Source organism: Antechinus flavipes, chromosome 1 (genome assembly GCF_016432865.1).
Source record: "Antechinus flavipes isolate AdamAnt ecotype Samford, QLD, Australia chromosome 1, AdamAnt_v2, whole genome shotgun sequence".
NCBI lineage: Eukaryota > Metazoa > Chordata > Mammalia > Dasyuromorphia > Dasyuridae > Antechinus > Antechinus flavipes.
In genome coordinates this window covers 34,388,498-34,409,540 of record NC_067398.1, presented here as the reverse complement: position 1 = coordinate 34,409,540, position 21,043 = coordinate 34,388,498, and the positions used below count along the sequence as shown (strand labels likewise).

The 21,043-nt window shown below is 34.8% G+C and overlaps 1 protein-coding gene across 2 annotated transcripts in view; it reads left to right on the top strand.

The window, feature by feature from the left end:
* The window catches only part of PDZRN3 (PDZ domain containing ring finger 3), a 275,996-nt gene that overhangs the window by 55,881 nt on the left and 199,072 nt on the right, over positions 1-21,043 (top strand). Inside the window, exon 1 of one of the 2 annotated variants that reach the window (XM_051980938.1) lies at positions 8,114-8,179. The exons of the other annotated variant lie outside the window; for it this stretch is intronic. The gene's annotated coding sequence lies outside the window, so the exon portion shown is untranslated. Of the gene's footprint in view, positions 1-8,113; positions 8,180-21,043 lie in introns of those variants that run through there. 2 annotated transcript variants of the gene reach the window in all.

The following is a 21,043-nucleotide window of genomic DNA, read 5'->3' as shown; positions in this document are numbered from 1 at the left end:
CATTTATTGAATTAGATTGACTCAGGTCCTGTTGAGAACTATAATTAATTTGGGTGTCTTAATTTAAATGGACCTGGAATGGGCTTTAGAGGTTATATAGTTTGACACCTTCATGTAACACAAGAAATAAAAATAATTAAAAAATAAAAATAAAAAAAATAATTAAAAATGGACCTGGTCAAGTCAGGGTCTCTATACAATGATGAGTTTGGGGTAGGGATTGGGGCAAATGGCCCAAGTCTTTTGACCAGTCCTGTGTTTTAGGCACTTTTTCACACCAAAGAAGGCTTTTGTTCCTGATAGTCTTAATAAGGTATAATAGTGATGAGTATTGGAGTGTGAGAGAAAGTAGTTGAGGACCTGGATATGACATTAGACACATCGCTTAGCTTCTGGGCTCTTTTTCCTATCTATAAAATGAATGGAATTGGGCTAGATGTTCTCTTTTTGGGGAGAGAGGGCTCGTCATTGGGGTTAAGTGACTTGCTCAGGGTCACACAGCTAAGTGTTAAGTGTCTGAAGCCGGATTTGAACGCCTGACTAAAGGGCTGGTGTTCTATCCACTGTACTATCTAGCTGTCTTTAGATATTCCCTTAAGCACCCCCTACCCCCTCTAAATATATAATCTAATCATTTTCTTGGCTAATTAACTTAACTTAATTGCCTTCCACCATTTCTCCTCCATCTTTTTTCCCAAGTAATAATGTCACCATATTCGTGGAGATCATAAACAATATAGTCCATTCCTTCTCGTTTCCTGTCTAGAACATCATTGGCACAAAAGGTGTCCTATGGGAAAATCTGATAGACAGAAATTGAATTTAGGCCACTGATATGTTAGAACATAATCACAAGGAAAAAAAGCTTTTTTCCTTTTACAGAAGATATCTTTTTTAAAAAAATAGTTCTTTTTAGTGAATTGGACTGTTTACAGATTATAAAGTCTTCCTTGAGAGCCTGAAGATCATTTTTTATGTCAACTGTAAGATGATTTATAAAAATGTGATTCACACTTAACCCTTTTCTGGAAAAAAGCCATCTCACAAAGTGAGGTTTGATTGTATGTGATGGGTGTGTATTATGAGGAATGCTTTGATTATGCTAAAAAGTGTATGCAAGTCAGGAGTTCTCTGAAATGAGGTGGGTTTCAGAGGCAGGTGATTCGTGTTAAAACCCCACCTTTAGCCAACTTAACCAACCAACTGTAAGACCTTGATTCCTGATGAAAATTCTCACAAGATCGTGGATTTGGGGACTTGGATGGATTTTAGAAATTTTCTAGGTAATAGAGTATCATCATTTTTCCATCATTCTACACAAATTGAAATATTTGGGGTCTTCTGGCTCTAAACACTATGATCCTACTTTTCTAATATCCTTAAATCTGCCTTTCTTGCTCTTCCTAATGATAGTAAGCATTTGTATCACATTTTAAGATGTGCCAAGGATTTTCACAAATATTATTTCATTTGATTTCACAGGAACCCTGTGGTTTTATATTTAATATTCATTAGGAGGTTTAATATACATTATTCCTATTTTACATCTGAGAAACTGTGAGGCAAGTGACTTGCCCGCGGTTGCATCTATCATCCTGAATACAGATCCAGTGCTGTTCTGTCACCAAGCCACCTCGTGATATAATGTGATCCACATCCCCCTTCTGTCTTTTCATGGCTGAAAATAATCTCTTTTTTCATTCCCACCTCCTTCTTTCCCTAGCCTTTTTTTTTTTTTGAGATCATTCAAATCCTACCTTCTTCAACAGGCCTTCTTTGATTCTCCCTTCTTTCTTCATCACTGCTAGTTCCTCCTCTTGAGATTTTCTCTCATTTATATTGACTGTGTCTTGTATATATTTAGCTGTTATTGTGTTGTCTCCTCCATTAGAGTGTTAACTCTGTGAGGGGAAAATAGGAACCACGATCATTTCATTTTTCTCATAGCTCCCTGAAGGTAAGGATTGTTTTGCTTTCATTGCATCCCCAGGATTTCGCACAGGACCAAACCATCGTGGGCAGTCAATAAATGCTTGTTATTGACTTGCTGACAACTCCATCTTATTTATTTCCTTTTTATGAATAGCTGTGCTGTTTTTCACTATACATGAATGGTTAATTCAAAGGAAACAGCCTTTATTTTTTCTATTCAATACTCCCCCAAACCCTATAGCTTATAGCTTTAACTGAAAAGATGGAAATTTTGTTGAAGTGATATTTTAGGACATCAGGAGCCCAAGGTTCTAACTGACATAATAATCTTACATTTGAATAGCTTCTTCCTCACAACAGTTTATGAGATGTAAATGTCATTGTCATCATCATTCTCATCATTGTCACTGTCATTGTCATCTCTGTTTCATAGATGGGCAAATTGAGGCTCCAAGCGAGAAAGGGATTTGCTCATGATCACAGCTATTGGTTTTTTAACAGATGACCTCAGTCTCCAAGAACATCTCTCTTTCCTTATCCCATGATCCCTATCAGTCTCATTTACCAAGGACCAACGTTATTACCTTGGATAAATTTCCCTTGATGTCAGACATCCTCAGGGACTGTGTAGGATTCCTTAGGTTCTCTCCAAGCCTGAAATGCGATGATTATCTGATTTGAATCACTGATTTTGAATACATTTTTCAAAGGCTTTCATTTGGAGTACTCTGCATCTCATTTGTCCTCCAAAAAGGAGGTTTCCCAAATTCTCAGAGGGATAATGAAGAAGTACCAATCTGTTTCAGGTTCATAGGAAATATTTTTGTACCTTCCTTCAGGTATTCCTCACAAACAGAGACCCTTTGCTTCTTTTATATGTTTTATAACAGGATTTTACTTCTCTTTTAGTGTTGTGGCTGATTTTTGTAATGTTGGTGTAATTATATGGCTAGTATCACCTGTTAGTAATTAGGCCTTTGAAAAGGGTCTGTGCAGTTGGATGCCAAAAATGGACTTGACCGTCTGCCAGCAAATTCCAAGCTGCCTCCATGCTACCACATGCTGTCATAGCCAATGTTTCCCTCAGCTCCTACATGGGAAGCACATGGAGTTTGGGGGCTCCTCATATCTGTGCCTGGTGGGAAAATGTCCTGAAGCAAAAGCATATTGATCTAGAAAAATAGAATCTAGTATATTTTTTAGAAACATATTTCCACCTCTGGTTAGGGGACACACTAGGGAATCTTCATTTGTCTCAGGGTATCAGACTTCCTGAGAACATGTTAATTTTGTTTGCTTTTGTTTATATAATAATAACAATTCTAACTACCATTTATAGAGCACCTTAAGATTTGCAAAATACTTTACAGATACTATCTTTTTATTCTCCCAGAAACCTTGGAAATGAGATGCTATTATTACCCCCTTTTTACAGATAAGGAAACTGAGGTAACATTGAAAGGTGGGTTGACCTTAACTCTACTAGAGTAAATTGAAGGCAATAGATATATTTTGTAGCAGAGGACCTGTCCTCTCTTAACTGCCAGATTTTTTTTCTGGCATAATCTTTGAGAACCCAGGTTCAACTGCTGACTCCAATCAGACATCTCAGAAGGACTTGAGTGGAGGTTGCCATGCAGGCAATCTGACTGCTTTGAGGAAATGTTAAACACAGATATTTGGAAGGGGAAGGGGGCATAATGACATAAAGTTCATGACTCTTTTGTTGATTCTCAGAAGGGAGAGAGGAAGAGCACCAAATTGCAGCTCTTCATTCTGTAAGAGAAAATTAATGATGCCTGTTGAATCAGAAGCACTGTTGATTGTACTGATATGAAAGTGAATGATCGTCTCAGTCTTCCTGATACAATCTGTTTATCATCAGCTTTGATCCATGACAAGTCTTCTAAACCCCAGGGAATTTTTAAACTTTGAATACCAAGCTTGTGACAGTGGAGCTAGGCTTTTGAACTCTTGCTCTAAAAACACTATCACTCAGCATTTCTATAGAGTTTTACAATCAGTTATTTTTAATCTACATAAGACCCTTGTACAGTAAAGAAGTGTTGTTCTTAAATCCCCATTTTACAGATAAGAAATCTAAGATAGGTAGAAACAAGGGTTAAGTTTGGGTCTTTTTGATTCAGTATCACCTAGATCCCTGTCTTTTCCTTTAACCAGAAACATTTCGATATTCTTTCAAGTACAAGATAAATATTGGTTCATAAGATCATTAAATCCTTCCTTTAAAGCAAAGCTGCTTAAACTGTGGGTCAGGACCCCATATGGGGTTGTGTGACTGAATGTGGGAGTCATACAAAATTTGGCAGTGGTAAAAAGTATCAAATATTGTACCAAGATCTAATTCTTCTTGAAAAAATAAACAAGTATACCCGTCTCATTAATATGCAGATTTTTTCTCTTTAATAAATGGTAAAATTATATGTATACCAAAGAATTACTTTAAAATACATTTTTATGACTTATTGTCAGTAAATGTTTTATTTGTATACTTATCTTACATACCTGTATACCCAAGGTTGCATACAAATTTGGGTGAAAATTGGTGGTAAAAAGAAAAATTTTTTAAAGTCCTGCTCTCAAGAGGGGATTTTAGAGGATGTCTAGCCCAAGTCCCTTAATTTAAGGATGAGGAAATGGGGGCCTAAAACATTAAATGATTTGTTCTTGTTTACAAAGATCCTTAGAAGTGGGATTTGAACTCAGGTTTTCTGACCCCTTTGTCGGTGTTTTTTCCACTCCTCTACATGATAATAATTATATCAATAATGATATGGTTATGTGATTGATTTTATTATAAAATATTGATGTTATTATAAAATAATATATTTATCACTCTCTCTTGGATTTAATGTCCTTTTTATCCTCTGATAGGAGGGCAGGCTCATGTATAAATATTAGCAAAAGTATAGACAACTGTTGTGTTCTTAATACAATGATATCATCTTATCCCTAACATCCCTCAAGAGTCTAATTTTTCATTTTTATTTTATTTTATTTTAAAATTAAAATTATTTTATTATTATAAACTGTATGTTATATAAATTATAGAACATATAAAATTGTTATTATTTTAAAAATATTTTTATCATTATCATGTTTTGATGTCACATATTTTCCTTTGTCTCTCTCTCGTTTCCTTTCTCTCATAAAAACATTCTTTTTAATGAAGAATGAAGAAGGGGAGAGTGGTGATAATCAATTTAAAACCAACCAATGCATTGAAAATTTCTGATTATATGAATACCATAGCTTCCCACTTCTGCAAGGGAAACACCTTCCCAGTGGGCTCTTCTTAGGGAATGGTCATTATAATTCAGAAGCGTTGAGTTTCAGGTCAGGTGGTAGTAGTTCTTCCTTTCTACATAATTGTAGTCAAGAAGATGGTTGTTTTTTTTTTTTTTGTTTGTTTGTTTTTTTTTTTTTTTGGTTCTGCTTAACTTCTCTCTGCATCAAGGCAGATGCAAAAGAGGAAATTAAACTGATTCTTGCAAATACCTCCTCTTTTTAGGTGAATAGTGTGTTCAGTGTCCAAGATTCACATTTCTCTCACCATCAACTATCCCCCTCAACATTAATGTTAACCCAAAATACTCATTCCCTAGTCAAGATCTACATTCCTTATGTTAAACATGATTTAGTCCTTATGAACCTTGATAGGAATTCTTTAACAAGAGTCTAATTTTGGTATTAAAAACATGCAGTTGGTCCCTCCCCTTTCTTTCAAAGACAAAATGTTCTGGACCATCAGAACATGGTGTTTTGAATTTAAAATTTGTTGGATCTGGCTTTTGTTGTAACTCTTACTACATTAGGACTTTGTGTTTTCGGATAATATCTCTTTTTAAAAAAGCAGAAGAGTATCCATCTTTTGGTATACTAGAAGAATTTTTTTTTTTAAAGCAACAACCATTCAAGAGTTCTCAGATATCACTGCCTTAGGAGTGAAGAATCCTGATCTCCCAGAGTAAGCCTCAGGAAATGATTTGAGGAATGAAGCCAAACCTGGCTTTTCTATGAAGAGGTGAAGAGGGCTGTTCTGTTAAACAGCCCCACTTCTCTGCAGCTTGCTAGGTCGAATATCAGAATGGTTTGTTTGTATACTTCCCAAGATGCTCCATGCAGATTTTGAAGCGTGTTCAGTCTCTTGTTCTTCCTTATTTCAGACAGTGGTTTTTACTTCTGATTTGAGAGGTGGAGGGAATTTGACAGATTTTCAGCAATTCAGTTAAAATTAGCAGCCATTTATTAAACCTGCCCTTGAGTTCAAGCTAAAAGATAATGCCCTATAGGGATTGGTTGAAGGAACTGTGGCTATTGAGCATGATTTTAGGACGTGACGGGGGTGACAGTATAGTAACTGACTTCAGGTATTTGAAGGCTGTCAGGTGGAAGAGAAATTGGACTTGTTAGGTTTAAACCCAAAAGGCACAACTGGGAACAATGGACAGACATTGTAAATGGGATAAATTCAGATTTGCCCAAAGGAAAAACCTTCTATCAGGGCTCTCTAAAGTAACTGAACTGACACTGGAGTTCTTTAAATAGAGGCTGGGTAACCATTTGTCAAATATGAGTGTTCAGATACAGGTTAGACAGGTAGGGATGACAGTGTGTAGTGGCTGGAGTACTAGATTTGGAGTCTGGAAGACCTGAATTTGAATCCCATTTCAGATATTTACTAGCCATGTAACCCCAGGGAGGTCATTCCCCTTTTGCTGAGGCTGAAATGAGATGATGCTTCTGAAGACCTTTGCAAATTTGAAAGGACTCTAGAAATGTCAGTTATGATTACTAAATGGCCCCTGGCGTGCCTCCCAAATCTGAAATGTTCAAATTTATTGAGATAATACATGGGATGGTCGTAATAAAAGTACGTTGGATTTTATAGGGATTTTATCACTGAGCCCCAGTGACGTAATCCTAATTTAGTATTCATTTTGAATAAGCACATAATAACTAGGAAAAAAAAACAACCAACATTGATTTAATACTTTAAGGTTTAGAAAGCACTTTACATATATGATTACATTTGAACCTCACAGTAATTTTATAAAGTAGTTCCTTTTTTAAAGGGGCAGAATGGTGATATAGTGGATAGAGTTCTGGACCTGCAGTCAGTAAGACTCATCACTCTGAGTTCAAATTTGACCTCAGACATTTGTTAGTTGTATGACCTTGGACAAGGCATTTAACTCTGCCTCGGTTTCTTCATCTGTAAAATGATCTGGAAAAGGAAATAGTAAACCACTCCAGGGTCTTTGCCAAGAAAATCCCAAATGGGATCATGAAGAGCCAAACGTGATCAAATAAGATGCTTTTTACTATTCCCACTTTATAATTGAGAAAACTGAGGCAAAGAGAATTAACTTGTTCAGACCATCAGTGTTAGAGGCAGGGATTTGATACCAACTCTTTACTAATTCTAAGCCCAACTCTTTGTCAAATAAGATGCAATGACAGGGACTACCCCTCTGAACTCTCATGATCACTCTGTATTTCTCTGATAGTGCTTATTCTCATAAGATATGGAATGATTTTTCTCCTTTAAAATGAGCAAATATATATACTAAAAGTGTGTGCACATGTACCTCATGTTGAGTGTTAGCTGTACTTGTTGAAAGTTTGAACTCCCTGTTATTTCCTTTTGACTTTCTAACCCAAATGATAATTTTATATTTTGAATTGTAATCTGAGCAAGCAGTCTGTTGAAAATCTAGCATCTGAGGAACATTTTTCAGTTTTTAATTGGCTTTAGAAAAATTGCAGAAGCGTGAAGAAGGCAATTCTCTGTGGACCCATAAATGAAACTGCCTAAAGTAGTAGCTATAGGAGGGCAGACTTCAGACTCCAAAGTGTAAACACAGTCAATTGCAGAAAATAGTTACTGGTTTTAATACAGGATTTAAGACTCTGTCAATGTGGTTTGTACTTCCTGCAAATCGACCATCTTTGCTTTCTCCTAAAGATGGCTTTTGATTCATGTAGTTCCTCTACCTTGTTTCTCTATAATAACATCACTTGGCAAGTTATAGCGCACACAGTTCAATAACAGCCACCAGAAATACCAAAAACGTGGTTTCCATTTATAGCAAACATGTTAAGCTGATTTAGAAATAGAGTATGTTGACAGTACCATTTAAAGGTCATCTGCTGCGTCCTTAAGGCAAGAGGAAGATCAGTGCTAACTGGGAACTGAATGCAGTGTTTCTGAGCTCTTTTTGGGGTAAAGATTTCAGTTTTTTTTTCCTCCTTTGAAAAATGAATACAAAACCTATGCTCTATTACTGTTTTTTGATGTACTCTTCTGGAAGAGCAATCAAGCATATATTCCATAATGTATTCCACAACTTTAAAAATGAAGGCTAAGGAAAACCATCAGTTACATAAATTGGGATTAATCTTTGCCAATATTTACGTGTATTTGTAATTTTCTTTATAATATTGCTGTCTGTAAACTCTTTACTTTAATAGACTTTTACTTTACTTTAATAGACCTTACAGACGCTTTACTTTAATAGACTACTATATTAATGTGAACTAGTGGAAAGAACACTAGAATTGGAGTCCAAAGGAATTGATTGTTTTGCCTCTTTGCATATAAGTCACTAAACCTCTCTGGGGTTCCCTAGAAAACCACTGAGAAGTTCATGCCAGTTATTTAAAGAAATAGTGAGTCTTCTCCAAAATGGAGTCCTGGATAATTCAGTATATTTTATAATTTATTGGAAGCACTTCATTTTTATTTTCTGGATGGGAGCCATTTTCAGTTTTAGTCTGAGGAAATATCTGGTAAAGGAGAATGTATGGTCAAGGTTTTAAAATAAATGACTCTTGAAGTAGGATGTCCATTGTTTTAGCATTGGGCTTTTTTATTCTGTCAAGTGTTTTTATATGACTGCATGTTCTATCACCAATGACATTCCCACAGGTCCTTTGCAATGATCCCATTTATTTTGGCCATAATTTTGAAGGTAACTGTTGTCTGGTAGTATATAGTGACTGTGGAAATAAAGCATAATTTGTAGGTCAAAAAGGTAGATTGATTGACACACAGTAATAAATTTTTCTGAATGCTCAATGAAAATTCAGCCTTTAATACCATAAATGAGTTATTGCTATTTATGTTATTGCTATGGTTAAATGTTATTTTAATCAGTGCAGTGATGGACTTTAGGCAAGAAAACCTGATTGTGAATCTTGTCTCTGATACTGGGTTAGCTTGTGATCATAAACCAATCATTTATCTTCCCTATGCCTTCATTCTTCATCTATATAATGAAGACAGTAATAATTATACAGGGCTTTGGAGAGATATTTCATATAAAGCATTGTTAAAACTTCAGTCTGGTACATGAATATTAACCATTAAATTTGGCAATCCAAAGTCTGCTGTTTGCCAGATTATGTCCTACACTCTAGAGATAGTGACAAAAGAAAAATGGTACAAGTCCCAAAGAAGTTTCCATTCCATTGGAGATTGTGTGGTATGATAAGCATTTTTATTTTCCTCATATTTCTTATGGTTTTGTTCCTTTTTTAATTCCAATGGTCATATACTGTTGTGATTACTAATGTGCTGTTCACCAGAGTAGGTTGCTATTAATAAGGTTTACTTTGGTCAAAAGTGTTGAGAGACCTGATTAGATTTAGCCGGCACAATACTGGGTCCATGGTCTATAATGCTATTTTTATATTACTTTTTGTAAAGTTAAAATTAGAAAAGAAATTAGAAGCAAAAACTGTTATTGAATTTAAAGATGATTAATATAGGGTTCTTGCAAAATGTAGTCATCCTAGATAGTTATTTAAAACCATCCACTGGGTTTTTAATCATGAAAACCCAGAGATGAAATTGTCTAAGACAAAGCTTTTCTGAAAAATTTGCCACCAAAAAATGTGGGAGGTGAGAAAAGAGGAATAAAGAAAGAGCAAAGGAAAACCTATGTTTAAACAGATCTCTCCTTGTTGGTTACCTTCAACCAATATTAGCAGTTGAGTCGATCAATTGCCATACATTTACTAATTTATTATATACCAGCTACAGTGCTAAATGTTAAACATACAGTGAGAGGTAAAATATGTCGCCTTCCCTGAAATGAGCTCACAAGTCTAACCAGAGAGACAAGATACTAACAACTGTGGACAATGTACACAATACACATTATTAAAAAGTGTCTTTACACTGGCTCTCACTCTTGTCTGGAATGGATTCTTTTCTAATCTCTGTCTCTTAAAATCCTTAGATTCATGAAAAGTTCTTTGTTCTCAAGCCTTTCCTAATCCCCTAGTAGTCAAGGGGCTTTCTTTATTTAAATTATCTTATTTTGTTTATCTATATCCATTATTTGTGCTCTAGAAGGATACAAGTTTCTGAAGGATAGGACTGGTTTTCATTCTTGTGCTTTGTACTCCCAGTGCCTAGGATAGAGCCATGTACACAGTAGGTATATGATATTTGTTGAATTGGATAGGATTCCCATAATGTGTAGGTACGTTAGCTAGGTAGATATGATTTCTTCCAGATTGATTACTTACTTTTTATGTATAAAAGCTATTCTAAAATTAGTGTCTAAATGGGTCAAGTTTATCTTGTCTACAATATTGCCTGTTTATGATGATTTCCAGGAGTTGAAGCTTTTTCCAAGCCAGGAAAATATTGTATTGAAAATCTTCATGACAAAATGTCAAGAATAAATACTAATTTTTTTATTAGAAGAAAAATAATAGTTGTTGAAGTATGTATTTTGTAAATTTATAGAGTAAATGTAAAGTGAATACTCAGTGAAAATTAAAGAAAAGTTATTCTCAGCCATGAGATTATTAAAAATGCTACAGACAAAGAAACACAGGAAAGGGTGGATAGAATTTATGCATTTGTTGAAGAAACAAGAAAGCACATTGGATTTATGAGATTGATGCTGATTATTCATATCATGTTTGCTGGTATGTAAGAAAATACAAAATGATACATGAATAGAAATGCATGTAATCTTAAAATGCTTTAGTTGTTTAATGTAACCAAGAATAAGATTTGCTGTTGTGTAATTATTTTTTCTTCCAATCAAATACAACTCGAAAGACATTATTCAAATAGACCTTTACATACATCGTGCCCAATATCTAGAATATACTCTTTTCTAAATATCAATGTAATAGGCCCTCTAGTGATATAAATGGCATTTTATCCATGTCTGTCTCTTCTATGTATCTGCTTTTCATGACTTTCCTAAAATTTTCTTAAAAAGTTGCCTCTGTCGATTACCTTCCTCAAATTCTCTTGATGCTGAGTAGAGATCAGTAGAGTCTTCAGTCTATATCTCTCATTCACCAGTTCATCCTCATCATTTATGCATTCCTAATGACATCCAATTTGGTGCTCCTTTATTTATAATCTTTAGCCTGACCATGCTAACACATGTGTCCCTTTACTCCCCTTTGGGTGAGCCATAGTTTAAGAGTTTTGGAAACCTCTGTCCCATGATTGGACAGATGCTTGGCAAATGGACAGAGAGAAGATCTGATGTCAGGAAGACTCATCTTCTCGAGTTCAAATCTGGTCTCAGACAGTGTTTTGGACTAGTCACTTAATCCTGTTTGCCTCGGTTTTCTCATCTGTAAAATGAGCAGGAGAAGAATTGGCTAGTCCCATCAGTATCTTTGCTAAGAACACTCCAAATGAGTTTATGAAAACTTTAATGTTGATATTATAGGTTTATCAAGCAGTCAGTAAAATAATGTGATTTTTTTCTTGCAATTTCATTGATGTCTCCATATTTTAGGACAGAAAAAATTGATCTATAGAGCTAATTGTCTTAAGGTGTGAGATTATTTTTATATCTTCTTAATGCTTATCTTTTCGTAGAATTAATTTCTTCAAGATAGTGAAATTACTAAGATTAAACCCTTCCATGGCCTCCCACATCGTTTCTGAAACATATCTCCCCAAGTACTTTCTGCCCCTGGGACCTCTCCCTCCAATTTGGAGAAGGTATACCCACCTTTATCTGCCTTTATGAGTTGTATTTCCTAATTAGATTATTAACTCCATGAGGGCAGGGGATTGTCTTTTTCCTTTCTTTGTATCCCTTCCACTTGGCTTTGTGTCTGGTTCTATATTAGTTTCTGATAAATGTTTATTGACTGATTTCTCTCTTTTTAATTAAATTAGTTTCAGAATCAGATAAAAATTAGTTATAAAATAATTAAGCTAGGATGAAACCAGTTCATTTTGTGTAGAAGATGAAGAAGCTGATATGAGGTGAGTAAGCATGTGTCATCATACAGGTATTGATCACTGGATTCACAGGGCAGACTGATGATGAGCCAAAGTGTTGAATTTAAGTCACTGCTAAGTACACGGTATTTTAAGAATGGTAGTTGGGTTTGGAGAGGAGCTTGTTAGAGTATAAATTGAACCGTGGAAGTATATACACCTTAGTAATTTCATCAGCTTTAAAGAGAGTAATTCTGCAAAAGTTGTGTTTTTCTTATTTATTTCAAGAGAGCAAAATAATTTGCTCTATGTAGCCAGGAAGAAAAGTACAAAATATGTTAGCAAAAGCACTTATGACTAAAGAAGGCTGAAAATAGAAAGATATGTTTTTCTAAGTTGGTTAAGGAGATACACAGTAATAGTACTTTTCTGCAAATGTGAAAATGCATTCTACTCTGTATTCTGCAGCACTCACTGTGGTGAAATGATGCTTTAAAAATGCTCCAAACATAGCATCATTAACTCATTAAGGAAAGAAGCAATTTATTGAACACATTTTTGCATGTAGAGATTTGTGACTTTTCCAGTGTTTATTGGAAGGATCATGGAATGAAACTAATCAGTGTTCAGCATAAGGACTTTTGGTTTTTCCTTATAGGTTGGGAAGTATCTATATATACCATGAAAAGAAATACTGTGTAAGGAATACTCCATTGGAAATATAATGTGAGCAATGCTAAACACACACACACGTGCACGCACGCACACACAACACACACACACACACACACACACACACACACACACACTTCACCCCCTACACTTATATATTGGATGTGGTATTTCACCTGACTTGGTAAACATTGCTAGACATGTTAGGAACCTGTATCAAAAATCTTATGATCCTGAATACAAATCTTTTCTAATTTATAATTTTTGTCTATTAACAAAAGTCTACTTTTTCATCCTCTTTACCTCCCTCCTCCAATTGAGAAAAAGAAAAAAAAATACTTAAAAAAAATAAATCTGCAGTCCTAAATAACAAATGTCCACTTTGGCCATGTTCCATCAGACTGCAGTTTTGTGACCATTCTCTTTCCTGAGGTGGGTAATATGTTTCTTCACTAGTCCAATGAAATCATAATTGGTCATTTCATTGATTAGAATTTTCAATCCATATTAAAGTGTTAAAAATTTTAAGTCTTAAAACAAAGTTGTTTGTCTTTAAAATACTATTATTGTCTAAGTTAGTTTTCTAGCTTTACTCACTTTACTCTATACATTCCCATATAAGTTTTCTTATGTTTCTTTGAACTTAACCCCTTGGTTGGGCAGTTTGGTGGGACAGTTGATAGAGCACTAGACCTATGCTCAGAAAGGCCTGAGTTTGAATGTGGTTTCAGATACTTAGCTGTGTGACAATGAACAAATCTCCTACCACTATTTGCCACAGTTTGCTCTTCTGTAAAATGAGATGAAGTGGATCAATTCTACTGCTCCTGAAGTAGCAAATCATTCCTGTATCTTTGCCTTGAAAACCCCAAAAACAATCATGAAGACCAAGATATGACTGAAAAATGACTAAACAAAAACATTTCTTTGGTATTTCTTAAAGCACAATAGCAATCCTTTACACAAATTCCTTAATTTTTTCAACCATTACTCAGTTGATGGGCAGCCCCTTAGTTCCACTTCTTTTCTATTACAAAAAGATCTGGAGATAAAATATTTTTATACATATAGATCTTTCCCTTTTTGTTTATACAAATATGCTCTTGTGATCCTGTGGTTGGAATTGACTCCTCTTTAAGTCCTTGCCTATATGTAAGTAATTATTCTATATAAGGTATCCAGAATATCATTTCAGTAGATGATTCTTAGTTGATGGGGTTCTGTCAAATATGGAAACAAGTTATGAAGGAAATGAATAATAGTGGGTCTACAGCTAACATGTGTATGTGCCTTTCTGATGAAAGTGTGCTATCAAGATGGTTCCATACACATTAAATAGTAATTCCTTTCTACTGAGCTACAGAAATATTCTGAGAACTTATTTTTTATTTCTGAGTAATTTTTTTCAGTTATTCATTTGATAAATTTATGGCTCTTACTAGTATTGTACTATAAACTAATAGCTGCCCCTGAAAAGTATTATCTTCCTTAGCATTTCTTCCTTATGCAAAGGGGCCATAGAATCATGGACTTAGAGTTAGAAAAGAGTGTAGGATTCCTTTATCTTAAGCTGCTTCCTTCATAATGACGAAAATGAAGTAGGAGTTATGGTGAAGGTGACTTCCACAAGCTCACAAAGGGAATGATCTGGGATCAGAACTCAGGAAAAGTACTCTTTATTTTTTATTTATTCTACATTTCTTTATTTCATTTCAATATTCTTTCTTTTGGAGTGCCATGTTTTGGGAGCAAAACAAGAGAGAATATCAGAATCTGTCAAATTAACAGACTCGACTAAAAGTTTTTGTTGGGTAAAGCCTCTAAGGACAGACAATCAAAATAAACCACCAAGCTGTGAACGGAAATGCCAAAAACAAATCTGTGAATTGAGGATAATGAGAATTATAATAAAAGCAACAACAACTCACTTTAGGCTTTACAAAATGCTTTCCTCACAAGAACCTCTGAGGGTACTGAAGAAGAAGAATCATCTGTGGGGCAATTGATGAGCATTCACAAGCCAATGGAACTGATCCATGTTTGCTCTGTTTATGAGCTCTATGAATTCCTGTATTTCTGTTAGGGGTTTTATTCTTGCTTTCCTAAATAGATCTTAAGTTCTGAGAGGGTGCAAAGGGTATTTTCTGCTGCTTCGGTGTTTTCTTAGCTGCCAGCAGAATACGTGGCACACTGCAAATACTCAACAAATGCCTATTGAAAAAATTTTTAGTTCATCTAGCAATTTGACACTAAAGAATGTTCTTTTAAATATTCTTGAGAACTTTGAAAGAAAGAAAAAAAGAATTGTGTTGTAGCATTCCTCTGGCAAGTTGTGCTGCCTTGGGATTATGGAAATAGTCAACCAAATCTCATTTATAAGATCAGGAATTTGAATGGCAATAAATATTATCAGCAAATGCCTCATTTTAATAAACCTGTATATATTGACATGTGGCCTGGCAGAGCTGGGTGCTTTGGACAAAAGATTAACATTGTAGGAGTTATTTTGCGCCTTAGTCAGCCTTTTAGGAACTGTTTGCAGCTCTTGGTTCTTATAAGTGGCTATCCAAGTGTGGTAAGCTTCTGGCTTCTCTCTGTATCCATGGTGCCCACTCCAGTTGCTTTGAGGTTACATTCAGAACAGAGCTGGGCAGGGGACTTCACCCAAGAAGAAAAGAAAGTAACTTCTTAAAGAAAATGAGTGGGCACTCTGGCTCCAGAGAAGCATACTCTTGTGACTTTATTCCAGGGCTGAATAGAAACATTTGGGGTATTATTCTAATGTAATCTGGTTAGGATACTTTGTTCATCTAGCTGGGTAAGCAAGTCATAGAGGCATCTAAACTATAGTATGTTCAATTACCTTTTAGGTTTTTTCCCCTCACATTTTTACCAGTGTAGGTAACTCTGGGTGAGGAATCTCTTCCCTGCCAAAGCAGAATGGACACTGTTTTATAATTCATATTCTTAGAGCATTTTCTGAATACTGAGAGGGTGAAGTGAGTTGCCCAATTACATACCAGTTTGTCAGGAATGGAATTTGAATCTGGGTCTTTCTGAGTCTGAGGCTTCCTTTGCCACTTTTTCTTAACCTGGAGTCAATGAACTTGTTTTTAGTTTTATTTATTTAATATTTTGATAATGATGGACAGATCATGGTTTGCATATGAATTTGAATACATAAAAAATAAATATTTCAATATAATTGGTTTCAATGCATTTTGAAGAGGGGTAAATAGATATCACTGCAAAAGGTATCATAACCCAAAATAGATTAAGAGCCTCCACACTATTCAGTGCTATCCTTCAGTATATGGAGTTTACTGAACCTATAATTTCATTGGAGAAGGGGACACCTGGTCACATTCTAAGGTAGAGGCAGATGTCTAAATTACTTTTCCAGCTTATAGATGGAGATATTGATGCTACAGGGTGGAAGGTGCTTCTCTGGTCATTGGTAAAGCTGATAGGTGAGAGTGGGACTAGGAATGGGAACAGAAATATAGATTATCTGGAGAAATTCAATCCAGTATATGCTTGACTTAATGCTTCCAAGGTTTGCCTCAGATTTCTGAATTGCTTATAGTTTCAAAAACTACCCAGCTCTACCAGGATATGAGTGGCCACTCTGCATTTATCCTGCTCAGAAAGTTCAAAACTTCCTCAGTGTGCTTCAGAGACAGGACATGGCTCCAAAATCTTCCCCATCCTAAGCCAGGCCCTCTATACATCCCTTGTGATAGATAACACAACTTCCTCTGAATGGGAGGGTAGACTGAGGAAGCCAGTGAATGATACTGTGAATCCCTTAGGCGCTGTGCTTGGGATTGACTTTGCCTTCTGAATTTCCTTTATGAATAAGAATGAAGAAAATTTTGAATAGGAAATCATAATGCAAAAAAATGAAAAAAAAATCTTTAAATGAAAATCCACCCTCACTTTCTAATAATCTTCTGTATTTTCTGTTATTGAAATCAAGATAATTATGACCTTGTTTTTTTATATATTCAAACAATTTTTCCATGTCAGAAACTGTAGCAAAAGTTTGATGTTACTTAGTGCTTTTAAAATAACTACATTAGAGAGACAGTTTTGAGAAGCAAGGTTCATTTTTTAAGCTTTTCTTTTTCAAGGATAAGCAGGCTAGAAATAAAGAAAATAGCATTATCTGTTGAAGATATCTGGAAGGATGTACACAGAACCATAAGATGTGGCTATTGCTACTTACATCTAAGAAGGGAGAACCTTCTTTTTTATGGGACTGTGGATCCCTCTTAGTGACAACAGTGTATCCTCTAAAATAGTCATATTGTTCAACTTTCCTCTAGATATCTCTATTCTAGTAGAATAGAGATGGAACCAATGACCACATTTTATATACTTGTAACTTCATTTTACATATTTATAACTTCAAAAAGTACCAATTAGAATGCATGTGAGCACTTCATGGGCTTCATAGTTCTTACTAATCTAACATTTTGAAGAGAAATTTCAGGATATCTAAGGAAAAAAATACTCAGTGAATTCTTATAATTTAGTTATAAGTTACTTTCAGTGTTGGAAGAAAAATAGGTGGCACATTGGATAGAGTGTTAGACTTTTGAATTGAGCAAGAAGTCCTGAGTTTCACTATTTGACAAAAATTCCTAGGAAAAATGGAAAATCATACAGCAGAAACTAGACATTGACTAACACCTAACAGCTTATACCAATATAAGGTCAAATTGGGTTCACGATAGACATAAAGGATGATACTATAAGCAAACTAGAAGATCAAGGCATAGTCTACCTCTCAGATCTGTGAAGAAGGAAGGAATTTGACCAAAGAAGAACTAAAACTTTTAAATTTAATATTGTCAAGGTTATCCATTTATGAAATACAAAATGGATAATTTTGACTGCATGAAATTTAAACGTTTTTGTACAAACAAAACCAATGCAGCCAAGATTAGAAGAGAAGTAGAAAACTGGGGAGAAAATTTTATATCCAAAGGTCTAAGGCCTCATTTCTAAAATATATAGAGAATTGACTCAAATGTATAAGAATACAAGCCATTTCCCAATTGATAAATGATCAAAGGATATGAACAAACAATTTTCAGATGAAGGGATTAAAACCATTTCTAGTCATATAAAAATGCTCTAAATCACTATTGATTAGAGAAATGCAAATTAAGACATTTCTGAGGTATTACTTGACACCTCTCAGATTGGCTAAAATAACAGAAAAAGATAATGATAAGTGTTGGAGGGGATGTGGGAAAACTAATGTGGGATACATTATTGGTAGAGTTGTGAACTGATCCAACTGTTTTGAAGAGCAATTTGGAACTATGTCAAAAGGGCTATTAAACTTAACTCTGTATACCTTTTGATCCACCATTGTTTCTACTGAATCTGTATAGATTATAAAAAAGGGAAAAGGATCCACATGTGCAAAAATGTTTGTGGCAAGAATCTAGAAACTGAGTGGATGCTCATCAGTTGGAGAATGGCTGAATAAGTTATGGTATATGAATGTTATGGAATATTATTGTTCTGCAAGAAACAATCAACAGAATGATTTCAGAGAAGGCTGGAGAGACCTACATGAACTGATGCTAAGTGAAGTGAGTAGAGCCAAGAGAACATTTTACACAGGAACAGCAAGATTATGTGATGATCAAGTCTGATGGACGTGGTTCTTTTCAACAATAAGGTGATTCAATCCAATTCCAAAAGACTTGTGATGGAGAGAGCCATCTTCATTCAGAGAGAGGACTATGGGGACTAAATATAGATCACAACATAGTATGTTCATCTTTGTTGTTGTTGTTGTTGGTTGTTTGCTTGCTTTTTTTCTTACTCATTTTTTCCTTTTTGATCTGATTTTTCTTGTATAGCATGATAAATATGGAAATATGTTTAGATGAATTGTATACATTTAAGCTATATTGGATTACTTGCTGTCTAGGGATGGGGAAGGTAGGAAGGAAGGGAGAAAAATGTGAAGCATAAGGTTTTGCAGGGATGAATGTTGAAAACTGTCTTTGCATGTATTTTGAAAAATAAATGGCTATTATTATTTTTAAAAGTAAAATTCTATTCAGTTCTTTAAGTCAAGTTCAGACCCAACCTTGAATAGTTATTAGCTATGTGATTCTGAGCCAAATCACTTAATCTTTCTTGACCTCAGTTTCCTTATCTGTAAAATATAGATAATAATACTTACATTTACTTGCCAGGATTGTTATAAGGAGAAAATGAGATAATAATTCTCTTTCATTTAAGGAAGGATGGTAGGAGAGACATTTCTTCTGATAAAGTCAAATTTCCCTCCAAGCTACACTTATTTTAGACTTCTTGGACTTCTCTATGATGATCCAGTGCCAGGGTCTCTCCTATCCCTTTTCAACTTTGTATGTGATCTTCCTCTCTCAGATTATAAGCCCTTTAAAGGTGAAAACTGTCCTTTTTCATATTTAGACTTGGCATGAATGCTTGACAAATAGTAAGTGTTTAATAAATGCTTATTGAATATATTTGTAAAGTACTTTGCAAACCTTAAGGTGCTACATAATTGCTAGCTAATATCATCATGGTGATGATGATGTTAGTAACTTATTTTGTGCAATTTACACTCCACTATCTGTTGTGTGTTTTTTCTTGTGTATTTTCCATTGAACTTTCTCATGTGAGATCCTGGTTTTAAAGTATTTTTCTATTAATATGAATCATGGGTAAATTGTACCAAATGCTCCATTTTCATGACCAGAGTGAGAACCAGGAGACTTGATAGAAGAAATAGATTCAGAAATATTTATTGAGTTATTATTTCCAGCTTTCATAACCCAGTGGTAGTTATCAGGTTCCAAGAGAAGATAACACAAATCTTAAGGCGAGCCAGCTGTTGTTTTTCAAACAACATCGTTATTTTCTTTCAGAAATGGAAAAGAAAGTATAATACAATAAAGGGTAAGTTGGGTTCCTTTAAAAAAAAAAAAGAAAACAGCTGTCGGCAATAGTTTGCTTGCTATTTTTGAATTCATCAGACTAAGGTCATAAATTAAAGTCTTTGGAATGACATTTAGAAACGTCATTCGACTGCAGGCTCTGTTCTGTGGTGTTAAAATCCTGTTTGCAGATGTTCATTTTCTGAATTCGGATAAAATAAAACCATAAATTTATCCGTGCAAATTCCAAACTTTTTTTTCTTTGCTAACATTACAGCCACCAGGAAGAGAGTTGTAGGGATGCCTTAATCTTTATGGTATCAGCATGGTCCTTGAGTAAGGATGGTTTCAAGAAACCTTGGTTTCTCCTTCTGTGTAATTCATTCTCTTCACATAGCAGTTATCCCTTAGGAACTTGCAGTGTCCTACAGATTTATTTGGTATTTAATTCCACCTCTGTATTTTTCAAAGTAGAGGCAGATGTTTGTCATCATTTCTGCAGCTTAAAGGTGATGATGCTGAGCCTAAAGAAATAAAAATGTTTTTTTTGTTTTTTGTAAGGTTGTTGTTTTCTGGTCATTTCCTGGTAAAGCTGGTACTTGGAAAAACAAAAACAAAAACCTGGATTATCTTGAGTTTTGCTACCCAGAGTAAACTCGGTTCAGTTGTCTACTTGGCTTTAGTCTTCTCATGATTTTCCTTTATATTTTAATTTCTTTACAGTTATTTTTGTGAAATTTCAAAAACGTGCTGAGACAGCTCAGGTATTTATTACCCTGATTTAATGGATAAGAATACAGAAGCACACAAAGAAGCAGATCTAAAAATGGACCCTACAACCATTTAAGAGACACTATGGTTTCTTCTGTACCTCTGGTGTTTCTGTCTTTTTATCTATTTTCTGTCTTTTGGTCTTTCTGTCCATTTACCTTCTATCTAGCTATCTAAATAGCTATCATAGATATGTTAGATGGGTACATGCATATACTTACATAAGCAAAACATATAGTATATGTAATGAAACATATGTATAGGTAATATATATATAATGTGTAACAAAGAATAAACTTATATCCAATCTGACTAGAAATTTATTAAATAGCACCAAACAAGTAGAGCTCACTGCCCTAGGTATTAGGCATATGAAGGCAAAAGAACAAACCCCATTTGTCTTTAAGGACTTCATGTTCTACTGGGGCTGGAGACAAAATATGTAAATAAGTATTTGTGATAATAAGTAATTGAAGAAGGGGGAGAGACACAGAGACAG